The sequence below is a fragment of the Rattus norvegicus genome, chromosome 11 (assembly GCF_021556685.1).
Source record: "Rattus norvegicus strain SHRSP/BbbUtx chromosome 11, alternate assembly SHRSP_T2T, whole genome shotgun sequence".
Classification (NCBI taxonomy): Eukaryota; Metazoa; Chordata; class Mammalia; order Rodentia; family Muridae; genus Rattus; species Rattus norvegicus.
In genome coordinates this window covers 38,721,228-38,734,952 of record NC_141544.1, presented here as the reverse complement: position 1 = coordinate 38,734,952, position 13,725 = coordinate 38,721,228, and the positions used below count along the sequence as shown (strand labels likewise).

General features: G+C 39.6%; 1 long non-coding RNA gene across 1 annotated transcript; it reads right to left on the bottom strand.

Annotated features, from left to right (window-relative positions):
- Positions 1 to 8,581: 8,581 nt before the first annotated feature.
- On the bottom strand, positions 8,582 to 13,522 carry LOC102552725 (uncharacterized). Its single transcript, XR_015633224.1, has 4 exons — positions 12,539 to 13,522; positions 12,252 to 12,408; positions 11,638 to 11,793; positions 8,582 to 9,874 (listed from the first exon to the last, which is right to left on the bottom strand). It is a non-coding gene; the product is annotated as an uncharacterized LOC102552725 (long non-coding RNA).
- Between the last annotated feature and the right edge of the window lie 203 nt (positions 13,523 to 13,725).

Below are 13,725 nucleotides of genomic sequence, written 5' to 3'. Positions count from 1 at the left end.
AAGCAGGCAACGGAGTCAGAGACACCCCTGCTCTCCCTTCAGGAGTCTGACAGAAAGACCCAAGTACACAGCTGTAAAATATGTGCAAAGGCCCTAAGTCCATCCCACGGATGCTCTGTGGTTGGGAGGTCAGTCTCTGTGGACCTTAATGGGCCCAGGAAAGTTGATTCTGTAGTTTTTCTTGTGATATCCTTGACATCTCTGGCTTTTTTAATACTTTTTCTCCAACCTCCACTTAAGGTTTGGCTAGTGACTGATCTCTAAATCTGATTCCATAAGTTGATGGGTGAAACTTCTGTGATGATAGTTATGCTAGGACCCTGCCTAAAAGTATATCAGAGTGTCATTAACAGTGTCAGGTGGAGGCCCTCTCATGTGGGTCTCAAGCTGCGTGAGTCATTGGTTGTCTCTCCACTCACATACTACTCCATCTTTCGTCACTACACATTTTATAGGCAGGATAAATTGCGTGCCAAAGGTTTTGTTGCTAGGTTGGTGTGCACGTCTTCTCCGGATATAGGAGGTGACCAGTTCAGGCTTCACATCCCCATTACAAGGAGTCTTAACTAGTGTTACCCTCAAATTCCTGGTAGTTCTCACTATTCTAGGTTTCTAGCTCATTCAAAAGATGCCTCCCCTGATCCAGCTGTCTCCTCCCGCCTTCCATTCCCACACCACATCCCTCCTGTTCTCATGTCCACCCTCTCCCAAACACAGTTCCCTCCTTCTATCCACCCTGGATAAAAAGCACATTATCATCTCAGTAGAGGTTGAAGAAGCCTTTGACAAAATCCAATACCCTTTATGATAAAAGGCATCAGGGATAGAAGGCCCATGCCTAACCACAGTAAACACAATATACAGGAGGCCAATAGACAACATCAAATTAAAAGGAGAGAAACTTAAAACAATCCACTAAAATCAGTGCCAAGACAAGGATACCCATTCTCTACACATCTAGTCAATATAGTACTTGAAGTTTAGCTACAGCAATAAGACAACTAATGCAGATCAAAGGGGTAGAAATTGGAAAGGAAGAAATCAAAGTATCTCTATTCACAGGCATGATAGTATACATAAGAGATACCCCAAAACTGTAAAGATCTCCTACAGTTGATAAATACCTTAAGCATTGTGGCTGGATTCAAAATTAACTCAAAGAAACCAGTAGCCCTCCTCTACCCAAGCAATAAATTGGCTGAAAAATATATCAGGGGAATAATATCCTTCACAATAGCCACAAATAATGTGAAATATCTGGGTGTAATTCTAACCAGGCAAGTGAAATATAAGGAAGTGTATGACAAGAACTTCAAATCTTTGAAGAAAGAAATTTAAGAAGATATTAGAAAATGGATCAATAGGATTAATATAATAAAAATGGCCATCGTATCAAAAGCAATTCTCATCAATATTCTAACACAATTCTTCACAGATCTTGCAAGAAAATATCAACTTCATATGGAAAAGCAAAAACCCAGGATTGCTGAAACAATCCTGTACAATAAAAAGAACTTCTGGAGGTATAACCATCCCTGATTATAAGTTGTACTACATAGAAATAAGAAAATATTAGCATAAAAATAGACAAGTTGGTCAAGGGAATCTAACCAGAGTCAGAAGTCAACCACACCTATGGATGCTTGATTTTTGACAAACTGTACAATATAAAAATGAAAGCATCTTCATCAAATGATGCTAGTCTATCTAGATGTCTTCATATAGAAGGATACAAACAGATCCATATCTATTATCCTGCATGAAACTCAAATTCAAGTGTAACAAAGACCATAACATAATTCCAGATGTACTAAATTTGATAGAAGAGAAAGTAGTGAGCTGCCTTGCACACACTGGTACAGAAGACAACTTCCTGAACAGAATTCCAACACCTCAGGTACTAAGATCAACAATTATTAAATAGGACCTCACAAAACTGAAGAGCTTCTTTAAGGCAAAGGACACCAACAAAAGGTCAAAACAGCAGTCTGACAAATGGGAAAAGTTTTTACCAACCCCACATCAGACAAAGGTCTGATATCTACAAAATATATAAAGAACTCAAGAAATTAAACATCAACAAACCAAATAACCCAATGGAAAAAATGGGGTATAGAGCTAAACAGAGAATTCTCAGAAGAATCTCTAATGCAGAGAAACATTTAAAGATATTTTCAACAACCTTAGTCACCTAAAAAATGCAAATCAAATTGACTCTGAGATTTCATTTTACACCTGTCAGAATGTCTAAGATCAAAAACTCAAGAGACAGTTCATACTGGTGAGGATGTAGAGTTGCTGTTGGAGGAACCAATTTGTACAAGTTCTTTGGAAATAAATTTGGTGGTTACTTCTAAAATTGGGAGATCTACCTCAAGACCCAGCTATCCCACTCCTGGGCATATACTCAAAAGAAGATCCCACTGTACCACAAGGACATTTGCTCAACTATGTTCACAGCGGTTTTATTAGTAATACCCAGAAACTGGCAAAAACATAAATATCCTTGAACTGAAGAATGGATAAAGAAAATGTGGTACTGGGTCTACACAATGGAATACTATCCAGCTATTAAAAACTAAGACATCATAAAATTTTCAGGCAAATGAATGGAGCTAGAAATATCACTCTTAGTGAAAGAACCTGGACCCAGAAAGACAAACAAGTTATATGCTCACTTATAAGTAAATATTGGTCATAATGCACAGGATTACTATGATACAAAACCCAGCCCCAAATAAACTAAGTAACAAGAAGGCTCCAAGTAGGGATGCTTGAATCTCACTGAGAAGGGGAAATAAACTATTACTTATATTTTATTTTCTAAATTATGTTTCTATGTGGATATGAATATGAGTATAGATATCTGCAAAGGACAGAAGTCTGATTTGTTGAACCTCAAATTACAGGAAGTTGTAAACCACCAACTATGGGAGCTGTAAACCAAACTTGGGTCCTCTTTAAGAGTTGCATGTGCTGCTAACTGCTGAGCCATCTCGCCTTCCCCGACCCTAACTTCTCTATAAAATTAAAGAGAAACTTTAACATCCTATGCAAACTGTAGATAAGAAAATTCTATCTCAGGTACAGACACACAAACTTACATTGAATTTTGTAAACCATAACACTACCACCATTCCCAAACTATTTTGTCTCTTTTCATGTTGTCCAGAGTACATTTCTTTTTTTTTTTTTTTTTTTTTGGTTCTTTTTTTCGGAGCTGGGGACCGAACCCAGGGCCTTGTGCTTCGTAGGCAAGCACTCTACCACTGAGCTAAATCCCCAACCCCAGAGTACATTTCTTAATGTCAGTTAAATCCAGGTCAGTCAGATGATTGAATGGTTAGGAATGCTTATCGCTTAAGCCCGGGATCTGAATTTGATCCAAAGTAAAGATGGGAGGAAAGAGCAAATTTCATAAATTTGTTTTCTGACCTGTACATGTACACACTACTGCATAAATGCCACCATGTACATATCATTCACAAGCACACCCACATGCACATACACAAACACAGCATGATGATAATAAAGATAATATTTTTGTACAATAATGATAAAATATCTATTAATAAATCTTAGTGACATTTAAAAATTCTTGTCTCCTTTTTCCCTTTTAAAGCTACTAAATCTGGTGAGTGGTGTATTCTCTTATAAATAGTTCTAAATAAGTCTTCATTTTTTTTTATTATTTATACTTCAATATCCATGAAATCCTACCACCCCTTCTGTCTTTTCTTTTTCTTTTACTAAAATTCTACTAATAGAAAGTATGATATTTTATACAGTGCTTCTAGGACTATGGATTAGTTCAACCACTATGGAAATCAGCATAGTGGTTCCTCAAAAACTAAAAATGGAAACACAGTTGGTATAGTTATACCGCCCTTTGTATATACTCACATGAGTCACTTACTATTCACTAGGGATAACTGTGTTTCCATGTAAATCAAAACAGAATTCATTATAGTAAATTTGTGAAATCACTTATGTACATATCAATAAGTGAATGAATAAAGAAAATTGGGGGAGTGTTGGGAGATGTACACTCACATAAACATGAAAAAATTAAGACATAAAGACCAAATTACATTGTTTGCATCAGATTGGGAGGAACAAGAGATCGTTATGTTAAGTTAAATAAATAAGACTCGGTGAGACAAATACTTCTTTTCTCATATATATAGAGAGAGTCTCATAAATATAGATGACTATTTGTATAAAGGAAGAGTGGAAGAAGAGGCCGACAAGAGTAATATTAAAGTAAATATTTGCAAAGAACTTTTATATGTCCGCGAATCTGTCACAATGAAGCCCATAATTCTGTACAATGAAATAGTGGTTAAGTGAATAACAATATAATTGATAGTGAAAACAAAGGGATAGGTTCCTACATGAATCTCCTTTGCTTCACAATGGTCCTTCTTCCCGTAGAGATGGCCAGAGAGATGTATAGGGAACAGGCAAGTGTTTGTGTCCCTACCTTAAGCTAGCTGTATGAGGTTTTTATTTGTTATCTAATTAGAATAAATTGATTAAAAATGCCTGAGATGATCAACAGATCAAGAGATAAGATGTCTTTGAGTTCCACACTGGAAGCAACAGTGCACACTTGGTTGGTCCCATTGCTTTCAGGCCTCTGATGAGACTGCACACCGTGGAGGAGACATGTGCACAACAACGATGTTCACTTCATAGCTAAGAAAAGGACAAAGGAATGGGATGGCAGCCCAATCCCTCAACACATGGACATTTGAGGGAGACACATTCAAACCATAATGATGATTGTTACCGTATTAAACGTTCCCAGCTGGGGAACGCCAAATACTGCTCGTCTTCTGCTCTCCTTGGTCTATTCTTTCTTGGGTGACAAATTTCTTGGAAATGAATATAAAGAAACCATTGTCTTTCTGCTGACTGATATTGATGTGCAGAATTAGGAGAGCCTGTGAAAACGAGGTTCCCTCCTGCAGAACTGGGATATAGCCTGAGATACTGCAGCTTTCTGGGGAGGAGTTTTGTGCAAATACCAGGAGAAATGCATGAACAGTGTGTCTGTGTGTGTGTGTGTGTGTGTGTGTGTGTGTGTGTGTGTGTGTGTGCCCATACATACAGAAAGATCAGAGGATTATGTCAGGTGACTTTCTCTACTTATTATTTTTTTCTTGATTCTTTGTAAATTTAATATCATGTATCCCAATTCCCTCCATATCAATGCACTATGCTTGCAACTTTTCCTCCAAAAGAAAAGAAAAAACCTAATCAAAACCAATCTTGTGGAAGCTGTATAGCCCTCTGTCCTCACATCCTTACTTGTAAATGTTCATTGCAATGAGACACTGGTCTGATTTAAAGCCTCTGGCTTCTGTAAAACTATCAATGCTGGATCTTCACCAAAACTCTCAGATATCTGGTTATTGCTCTATGTCACAGAGAACCTGCAGCTTTGGATCTGCGTGGCCTCTTCATGAGCTCCAGAAGTTTATAAATGGGACAGATGTTGGAGTAGGCCAACTCAAAGCCCTGGATCTGGACAGGGACAGCTCTCCTGTCCTGTCCCTGGGCTCTCCCAAAATGCCCAGGTAAGGATCTGGGGCAGCTCTGCACAGCTCTCAGACATCAACACAACCCCAGCAAGCAGCCCAGACCAATGCATGGCATTTGATGATAACTGATCACCACTGCTGCAGGGCCATGAACCCAGACATGGCCCTTGGGGCAGTAGGGACTAGGACGTTACCATGACCTCAGGTGGCATTCACAGCTACTCACATCAAAGTGTTTCTCACTACCCTTGAATCTCTAATCCTAACTTTCTTCAGTGTGCATGCATCTTTCTTCTCTTCTTTCTTTTCTATTTATCCACCACTTACTTTCTCATGTAGTGTTCCAAGGGCCTCAGGGTTTCCAGGGTCATCTCACAATGCTATACACTGCCCATGCCATCTGGCACTGGGCAGGGGTCATCTCAGGCTTTCTGTACCCTATTATATTTTTCCTTATTTTATTGAATCAACGTCTTTCACTGAATCTAGAACCAGCTGTAGCCAGCAAGCTCCAGAAATCCTCCTGTCTCTGTTGCCTCCCAACAAACCCCCACAGTCCTAAGGTTATAGATACCAACAGCCATGCCCATTTTCTTACATGGTTTCTGGGAATTTGAACAAAGTTCTTATGCTTGAGCAGTAAATGATCTTAGGGAGCCATCTCTGCAGCTCAAAAATATGAGTTGAGTGAAGTGTTCCAGAGAATACATGTTAGATTGTTAATATAACTCAATGCCAAAGATAATATGGGAGTCCAGTATTTTTCAATATAAAGAAACTTGCAGGAATGTAATTTTCCTGACTGTTACCTACTTGTGTAAAATAAATCTATTATAATATTTATGTTTCTAGTTCTAATTTATTTTGTTTTTTTAATATGGTAAACATCAGAAGGTATAACTCATAGAAGAAATAGTAGGAACTCTTCAGTAATTTCTAAAGCAAGAAAGCCTGGAACCGTTAGTTATTTTCTGCCTTTTCTTTCTTTTTTTATTGTTTAGCAAAAGCATAAAGACAGAGAAAGTATACTCTTTTACTTTACAATACGTTTTTAAAAGCACTAGTATCATATGTTTTATAAGACTGTGTTTGTAAAAAAAAATACTTGTGAACTTTTTTTAAAAAAAGAAAAACAAAAAAGAATTTGGCTATGCCTGATGCTTTTTGATGGAATGTCAATAAACATCTAGGGAGTTCTTATTCAAGTCTCTAATGTTGGGAAATGACAGAACAGGAAACCAAGTGAGTCCTAATCCCAAAATATGTTATTCTGCCCCAAAAGCAGATGAGTCAGTTCACCCTTGGCTTCCTTGACGCCTGTGTTTTCTTGTTCATCCCATGCAGAGTATTTGGGAAGGAAGTTTCAACAAGTTCAGGGCACTATGTTCATCATTGAACATGTTGCTCTCTTATGAGTCCTTTCTCTTCACAATAGTGTGTGGGGGTAATATGTTAAAGAATTCCCCTAAGGTATGGATCTGAACTCCCCTCCCAAACCCTCAGGGTTCTGTTTTGAATGTCTATTCTCTAGCTGTTGACCCTAATGGGGGGGTACAAGAATGATTAGGAAGTGGAGCCTAGCTAAAGGAAATAGATCACTAGGATTGGGCCTTTGGAGGGTGTGCCCAGTTCCTGGTTCCTGCTTGCCTCCTGATTTCTCATCCGTAGTGGTGTGACTCTGTTCCCTGTTCCTACCTCCATGAATGAGGGGCTCAATACCACACCTTCCTTGCCACAGTAGACTCATACCTGCCCTGGTAATTTCAAACTGAGTGCAAAAACAAATACTCTCCCCTACTCACATGGTTCCTGTCAAATACTGGGACAAAGCTAGGCAGAGTAACCAATACAATTCCTTTGGTGAATTCAAATCAAACAAGAATGCTTCTGTAAACTTCAAACCAACACTTCCTCTCAAGTGTGATTCGTTCAATCACTTCATCTTTGACATACCACTTGAACTTTGTTAACTCTAATAGTTTATTTTAGTGGACAGTAGGAGATATCATATATGCATATGCTGGAAAAGTTCCATAGTGTGTAAACACAAAGCAAAGAGTGTAGTTTTATTCTGCAGAAGTCCATGCCGGGGGTCACCCATTACCAAGATAGGGAGCTTAAACGGATTTAAAACACATTGAGGGAATTTCGGGTAGGGGTAGGTGACCTCTATCTTAATCTTTGCTCTATCTCTAAGTACATTCCAGAACCATTGCTGGGGTCTGGGGGTGGGAGGTGGGATGTTGGAGGTAGGGGGAGGGGAGGCAGAAACTGTTGCTGGGGAGGTCTGGAAACTGCTCCTAACCCACCATCCTTGCCTCAGGCCAGGTGGCCAGAAGACTTCTGATGGCTGGGTAATTTCTGAAGAGTTGCCTGAAACCTGGATTTTTTTCTAACAACTATTTGCTTGGGCTTGCCTAGTTCTTGGAAACAGAGGTTTAGGCCTTGTCTCTTGAACTGCCAATTTGAAGCTTGTCCCAACACATTCCTGTATGTACATATGCACACATATATGCATTTATACATATAGCACATTTCACCAGTGTGCTACTTTTCCCAATGTTACTGATAAATGAACTGTACACTGGATGAGTTGCCTGACAATTTTATCTCCCTCTTCATGATGTACAGCACAAGTCACATTCTTCCCAAGCAGACTGAGTCATTGCTTCATATCCTTAGTAAATGGACCCACTTCGTTGTCTGCCTGGCCATACAACTGTTGTGCTCTCATTCAAGTGTTCTCTCGACACTAACAATACCAGTTACCCTGCTTGGGAGGACTTCTTGAAAGCAGTGAAGTGTTGTGCTTTTAGATTTTGCTTTAATCTTTTTCTTTTTCTTTTTCTTTTTTTTTTTTTTTCGGAGCTGGGGACTGAACCCAGGGCCTTGCGCTTGCTAGGCAAGCGCTCTACCACTGAGCTAAATCCCCAACCCCATGCTTTAATCTTTTTAACTGCTTGTTTTGTGATAAAAAGTATTATTGGTTATTCGATACCAAATTGTCAAGCCTGAAAATACTCATCCAAGTAACGTTTTGAACAAGTTGTGCTCATTTATTTAGACGAAGAAATATATTGCACATAACAACAACTAACAAAAGAGGCCGTGAGTTACAAAAAGAATAAGGAAGGTTATATGGAAGGGTTTGTGGGGAGAAAATGGAAAGGAGAAACGACATTATTATATTCTAACCTCAAAAGGGAAAAGATAATTTATTTAAAACTCTAGAACCAGATATGCCAGACACCTGCAATATTCAGGTTTTCAAGGTTTCCCTCACATGAGGAGATGCATGAATATCTCCTCCAATGATCCTGGGGTCACATACACCATGCTAGCTATGTAGTTGGGAAGATTAGTTCATGGCACTTTGCTTAGTTAGAAACAGGTAATACTGATTCTCATCCAGAGGGGGAGGATAGAATAGAAGGCATGTTATTAACCTGAAATACTGACAGATCTCTCTCTCTCTCTTTCTCTCTCTCTCTCTCTCTCTCTCTCTCTCTCTCTCTCTCTCTCTCTCTCTCTCTCTTTCTCTCTCTCAGACATTTCATGTAATTCCCTTTCCTGGTTTCCTGTCCATAAGCCCCCATACCTTCCTCTTCCCCGTACAGGTGTTCCCCTCCCAACCCACCCCTTTACTCCCCCCATGGGACATTCCCCTGCACTGGGGGTCCAACCTTGGCAGGACCAAGGGCTTCCCCTTCCACTGGTACCCCAACAAGGCTATTCTCTGCTACATATGCAGTTCGAGCTCTGGGTCAGTTCATCTATAGACTTTGGGTAGTGGTTTAGTCCCTGGAAGCTCTGGTTGGTTGGCATTGCTGTTCTTATGGGGTTGCAAACCCCTTCAGCTCTTTCAATCCTTCCTCTAATTCCCCCAAAGGGGGTCCAGTTCTCAGTTCAGCATTCTCTTAAGCTATATGTTTTGCTCCTTTTCTTCAATTTTGAGGAAGACACAAGAAAAATTAGATTGATAATGGTGAGTAACTGTTATTCAATCCTTAGCAAAGATTATTATATTCATGAGGTTTAAACATTAATTAAGCCAACACTTTTTGAAATGCTGTGTGATTGGTTGTGCCTTCAGTGGTGTGAATGACCACCCTGGTGAGCTGCAAAAAGTTGGTCTTGCATAGACAGGAATTTCATTTTAATATCATTGAGGACTCTGATCATAAAAAAAATGTGAATGGAAAATACAACATTTTAAATTTCTTCTTGATACTTCTCATACAGATCAGAGATAGTGGTCCTTGGAGGTGCATTCTTCAAATCCTTTGAAAATGCTTCTGCTCGGCATCAATTCTTTTTAACCATAGTACCTAGAACAGAACATCCTAGCCTTAAATATTTTTAGTCTTCACAGTGTTATTCCCTTTGAGGACCAAGTCAGAGATAAAGTCCGAGCTAAAATGTAAAAGCACATGAAAGGATTAAGACTAAACCATAAACTACTGTAAGGGCCTTTCTTTTAACTCTTTCTTTCCTGCTTAAGTAGGATTCAATGGAATTGGGCTCCCGTCTATGAGGATAGCAGTATATCATTAGGAATCATTTCATTGACTTTTTTTTTAATGGCAGTCATGTTTGGTTCTGTCCCTGTCCCCTCAGCTATCCGGCCTCTTGGCCTCTTGCTTCTTTCATTCTTTCTTTCACACTTCTGCAGGGATTTATCCAAAGTCATTTTCATTTTGTGTTTTGAGGCACTTGGAAAATAGGATGAGCAGAATCTAATTCCATGCTTCTTCCTTTTGGATTTGTTATCTCTGCCTCTCTCTCCTCTCTCTCTCTCTCTCTCTCTCTCTCTCTCTCTCTCTCTCTCTCTCTCTCTCTCTCCTTTCCTTTTTCTTTCTGTCTTTTGCCTGTTTTCACAGAGCAAATTACACTGAAGACTAAAGAGGATAAGAGATAGAGAACGAGTTACTGAATGAAACTAAAGTGAAAAAGAGAGAGCTGGACTAAGGGAGTATATGAAAGAGAAAGAGTGAAGAAGGGAAGAAGACAAACAGGTAGAGAGAGGAAAAGAGAGACAAAATGAAGGAGGAAGAAAAGGAAAAGAAAAACAGAGGGGAGCCAAACATAAGACAACTATGAGAAGTCAAGTTAACTTTTAACCTACAGGAATTTTACTCTATGTAGGATTTACCCAACCATTAAATGTCTATCAAGAGTCAAAAATAACAGAGTTTGGGGGAAAAAACATAATAGTCTCAAGACATTGTAAAATGATTCTCTGAAAGTTAGCAGACATGCTGCTGGGTTCCTTTTTCCTTTAATCCTCTGGCACTTTAAAAGTTATGTATGTATTCTCTGAAAATTTCTGAAAAAAAAGTTCAGCTGTGGCTACACATAAGAGCTTTTCTGTACCTCGCATTAACCAGTTTCCTACTGTTAATACCTCCACATTCCTCTGACTCAATGTGCACCATTTCTATAAAATGATGAAAGTCACCTGTACCTACTAAGGTAGTAGCTGACTGCACCAGTTTTATATGTACACACTTTTATACTTGTCAGGGAGAGAAGTGTGTCTGAACTGAAGAAAAAGATTGGAGATTATATAGCTAATCACAAGTAGGAATAAAGTAATAAAGTAACCCACAACAGACGATTAGGAATTAGCTCTATGGACTCCTAAGTTAGAACTCTTTCAGGTATGATTTAACAGGTACTGGGACAGCTACCACCCAAACTAGTAGGGTCATTAAGGATTCAGTGCGCTTTGTGCACAGATTGATAGGCATCTGTAGAGAGATGTGTACTGTATGGATACATCACCTGTCAATTACAAAGTCTATGACCCCTATAGCTTAGGGAGGAAATGCAAGGTGGGACATCTGGGAGGCAGAAAGGATTCTGGGAAAGAGCCAGGTATGAATGAGCCCTTGGGAAGATTTAAGGAGCCAGACAAGTTGTACCAAGCACAGGTAACCAGCCACATGGCACAGTGTAGATTAAAATAATTGGGTTATTTTAGTTGTGATCCAGTAGGAGAAGAGCCTAGTGGCAAAGGTATTTTCAAATATATTTTGAGTCTGAGTCTTATTTCTTGGACATTGGGGCAAGGAGAAAGAACCAAACTTACCTTCTAAAGGTAACCTTAGAGGATGCTTTTGATCTTGATCAGTTGTCTCAGCAGGAACAGCTAAACTCTCTTTTATGATTCATATTTATCCCTATGAGAGTTTGATGTCCAATCCACCTGAAGGGCTAAAGAGCCTAGTTTCATTCCTAAAGGAGGCTGGAAAGGGTGTACACAGATTCAAAGAAGGTTCTTAAAAGGCAATAACTAAAGCAAGAAGTTGACATTGTAGAAAAACCACATGAGGAAGCACAAGCTACGGTTCAGTCCCTGAGCAGCAGCTCAGACAGGGACTACATCTGTTGACCACAGCGTGAAAGGTCAGAGGTATCCGACTTGTTGAGATCCTACAATGTTGTAGCTGGTAATAAAATTAGGGAGTTTCCAACAGAGTTAGGTATAGCCAGCTAGGAGTGGAGGAGGGGTAGAGTTGATAGTTTTATTGGTGGATAGATGTGTGTTATCACTTCTTCCTTTCACTGTGATGGGAAGTTAAAAGGTCAAGATGTCGGAGGAGATTCATTAAGCAAAGTGTAGCATGCCCACATGAACCAGTGTAGCCTGTTAGTGCCTCTGGGAAACGTGTATACTAGGGAGGTACCTGGTCATCCACTCACATCTTAAGTAAGAGAGGTTGTACACATCATTCATCCACCTAAGCAATTCCTGTGGCCACTGCACTGACTAGGCAGCTCTGTTTTGCATTCTTTATCATTTCTTGGTAAATGACCAGTTGATGATGATCAACTTTGTTTAGACTGTCTTCAGCTTCTTCTGCAGTAGGAAAAGATATTAAAACAACAAGTCCACTGAAATCTACAAGTACTATTCATTGGTGCTTGGGAGGACCTAGCTGGAGTTGGACATGTGAAGGGGAAAGAAAAAGAAAAAGAGAGAAACAAACCTCAGATGTCTAAAATTACTCTGGGTGGGAAAGTCCTGGTTTTCCATGTGTTTCCCGTAAGACATGATGTTTGAGAGAATTTCTAGAAAATAAAGAGGGAAAAAAAAAGAATTTGGGTAACTCATAAAAGCAAAAGTGCATAGTTGTGTGACAAAAGCTAAAACAACATTTTCCAGCTGGTCAGCATAAAAGATTGACTCTCCGGTTTTCTTTACCCATAACACCTGCATGTCTTGAGTAATACATGTGGGTATTTTTCATTCGAAGCCTTTTTACAGGGTATAAAATTCCTGTGAATAAAGAAATGAAAATCTAGATTTTCTTTAAAAAAATGTATTTTCATAATGAGATTAAGTAAAGCTTAGTTGGAAACACATGTGGTCAATAACAACAGAGAAATTGTTCTGTCACCTTTTCTATTCAGATAACAGAGAAAATGATTTTGACTTCTACCAGGCATGAAGCAAATTCTTTGCTAAGAAGAAAAATGTCTCCACTGAGCGAGTCTCAAGAATATTGTCTTTGCAAGGGGGAAAGAGCAAATGATCCCCACTTTGCTACTTATCCGAGCTCTGAGCCAGCAGTCACCTATCAGCGCAGTGTAGAGGGAGCATGAGTTGGGATGAACACATCTGCATGCATGTGTACATTAAGTATGCTTGTTGTGTGCGAAGCTCCAGGACGTCCCTAGTCATCAGATGTTTGCCTGCATTGGGGAACGCAAGAGTTGGCCAGAGTGGTAAACGAGAAAAGGGAGATTGTTGAACAGCAGATTCTATGAAAACCCTCTCCAGGCTCCGGGAGTGTGTCTGAGCTAGAACAGCACATACGCCCTCTACCTTACCGCTATAGTCCAACTTTGCTTTTTAACTGGAACTCTTCAGAACGTTGCAAGTCACAGTGACACAGGAAGAAGAGGCTCCTTTCACATCATATAAAATGGTGCCACGCAGCAAGACATTTCCGTTGACGGCATCCATGTTCCTTTTACCAAGGGAGCAGGTTCCCCAGGCAGCAAGGCCTGGGGTAGAAATCTTGATGTGGGAAAGCAAAACAAAATTGAGAGTCTGTGATTCTTCCACGTGGGAGGTAAAAAGCAGGTGTTTGGCTGGAGGGGAATATTTTACTGTCAGGTATTTCCTCACTCCTACCATTAAAAGCACGGTTTAGGGTAGAAGTGAGGATTT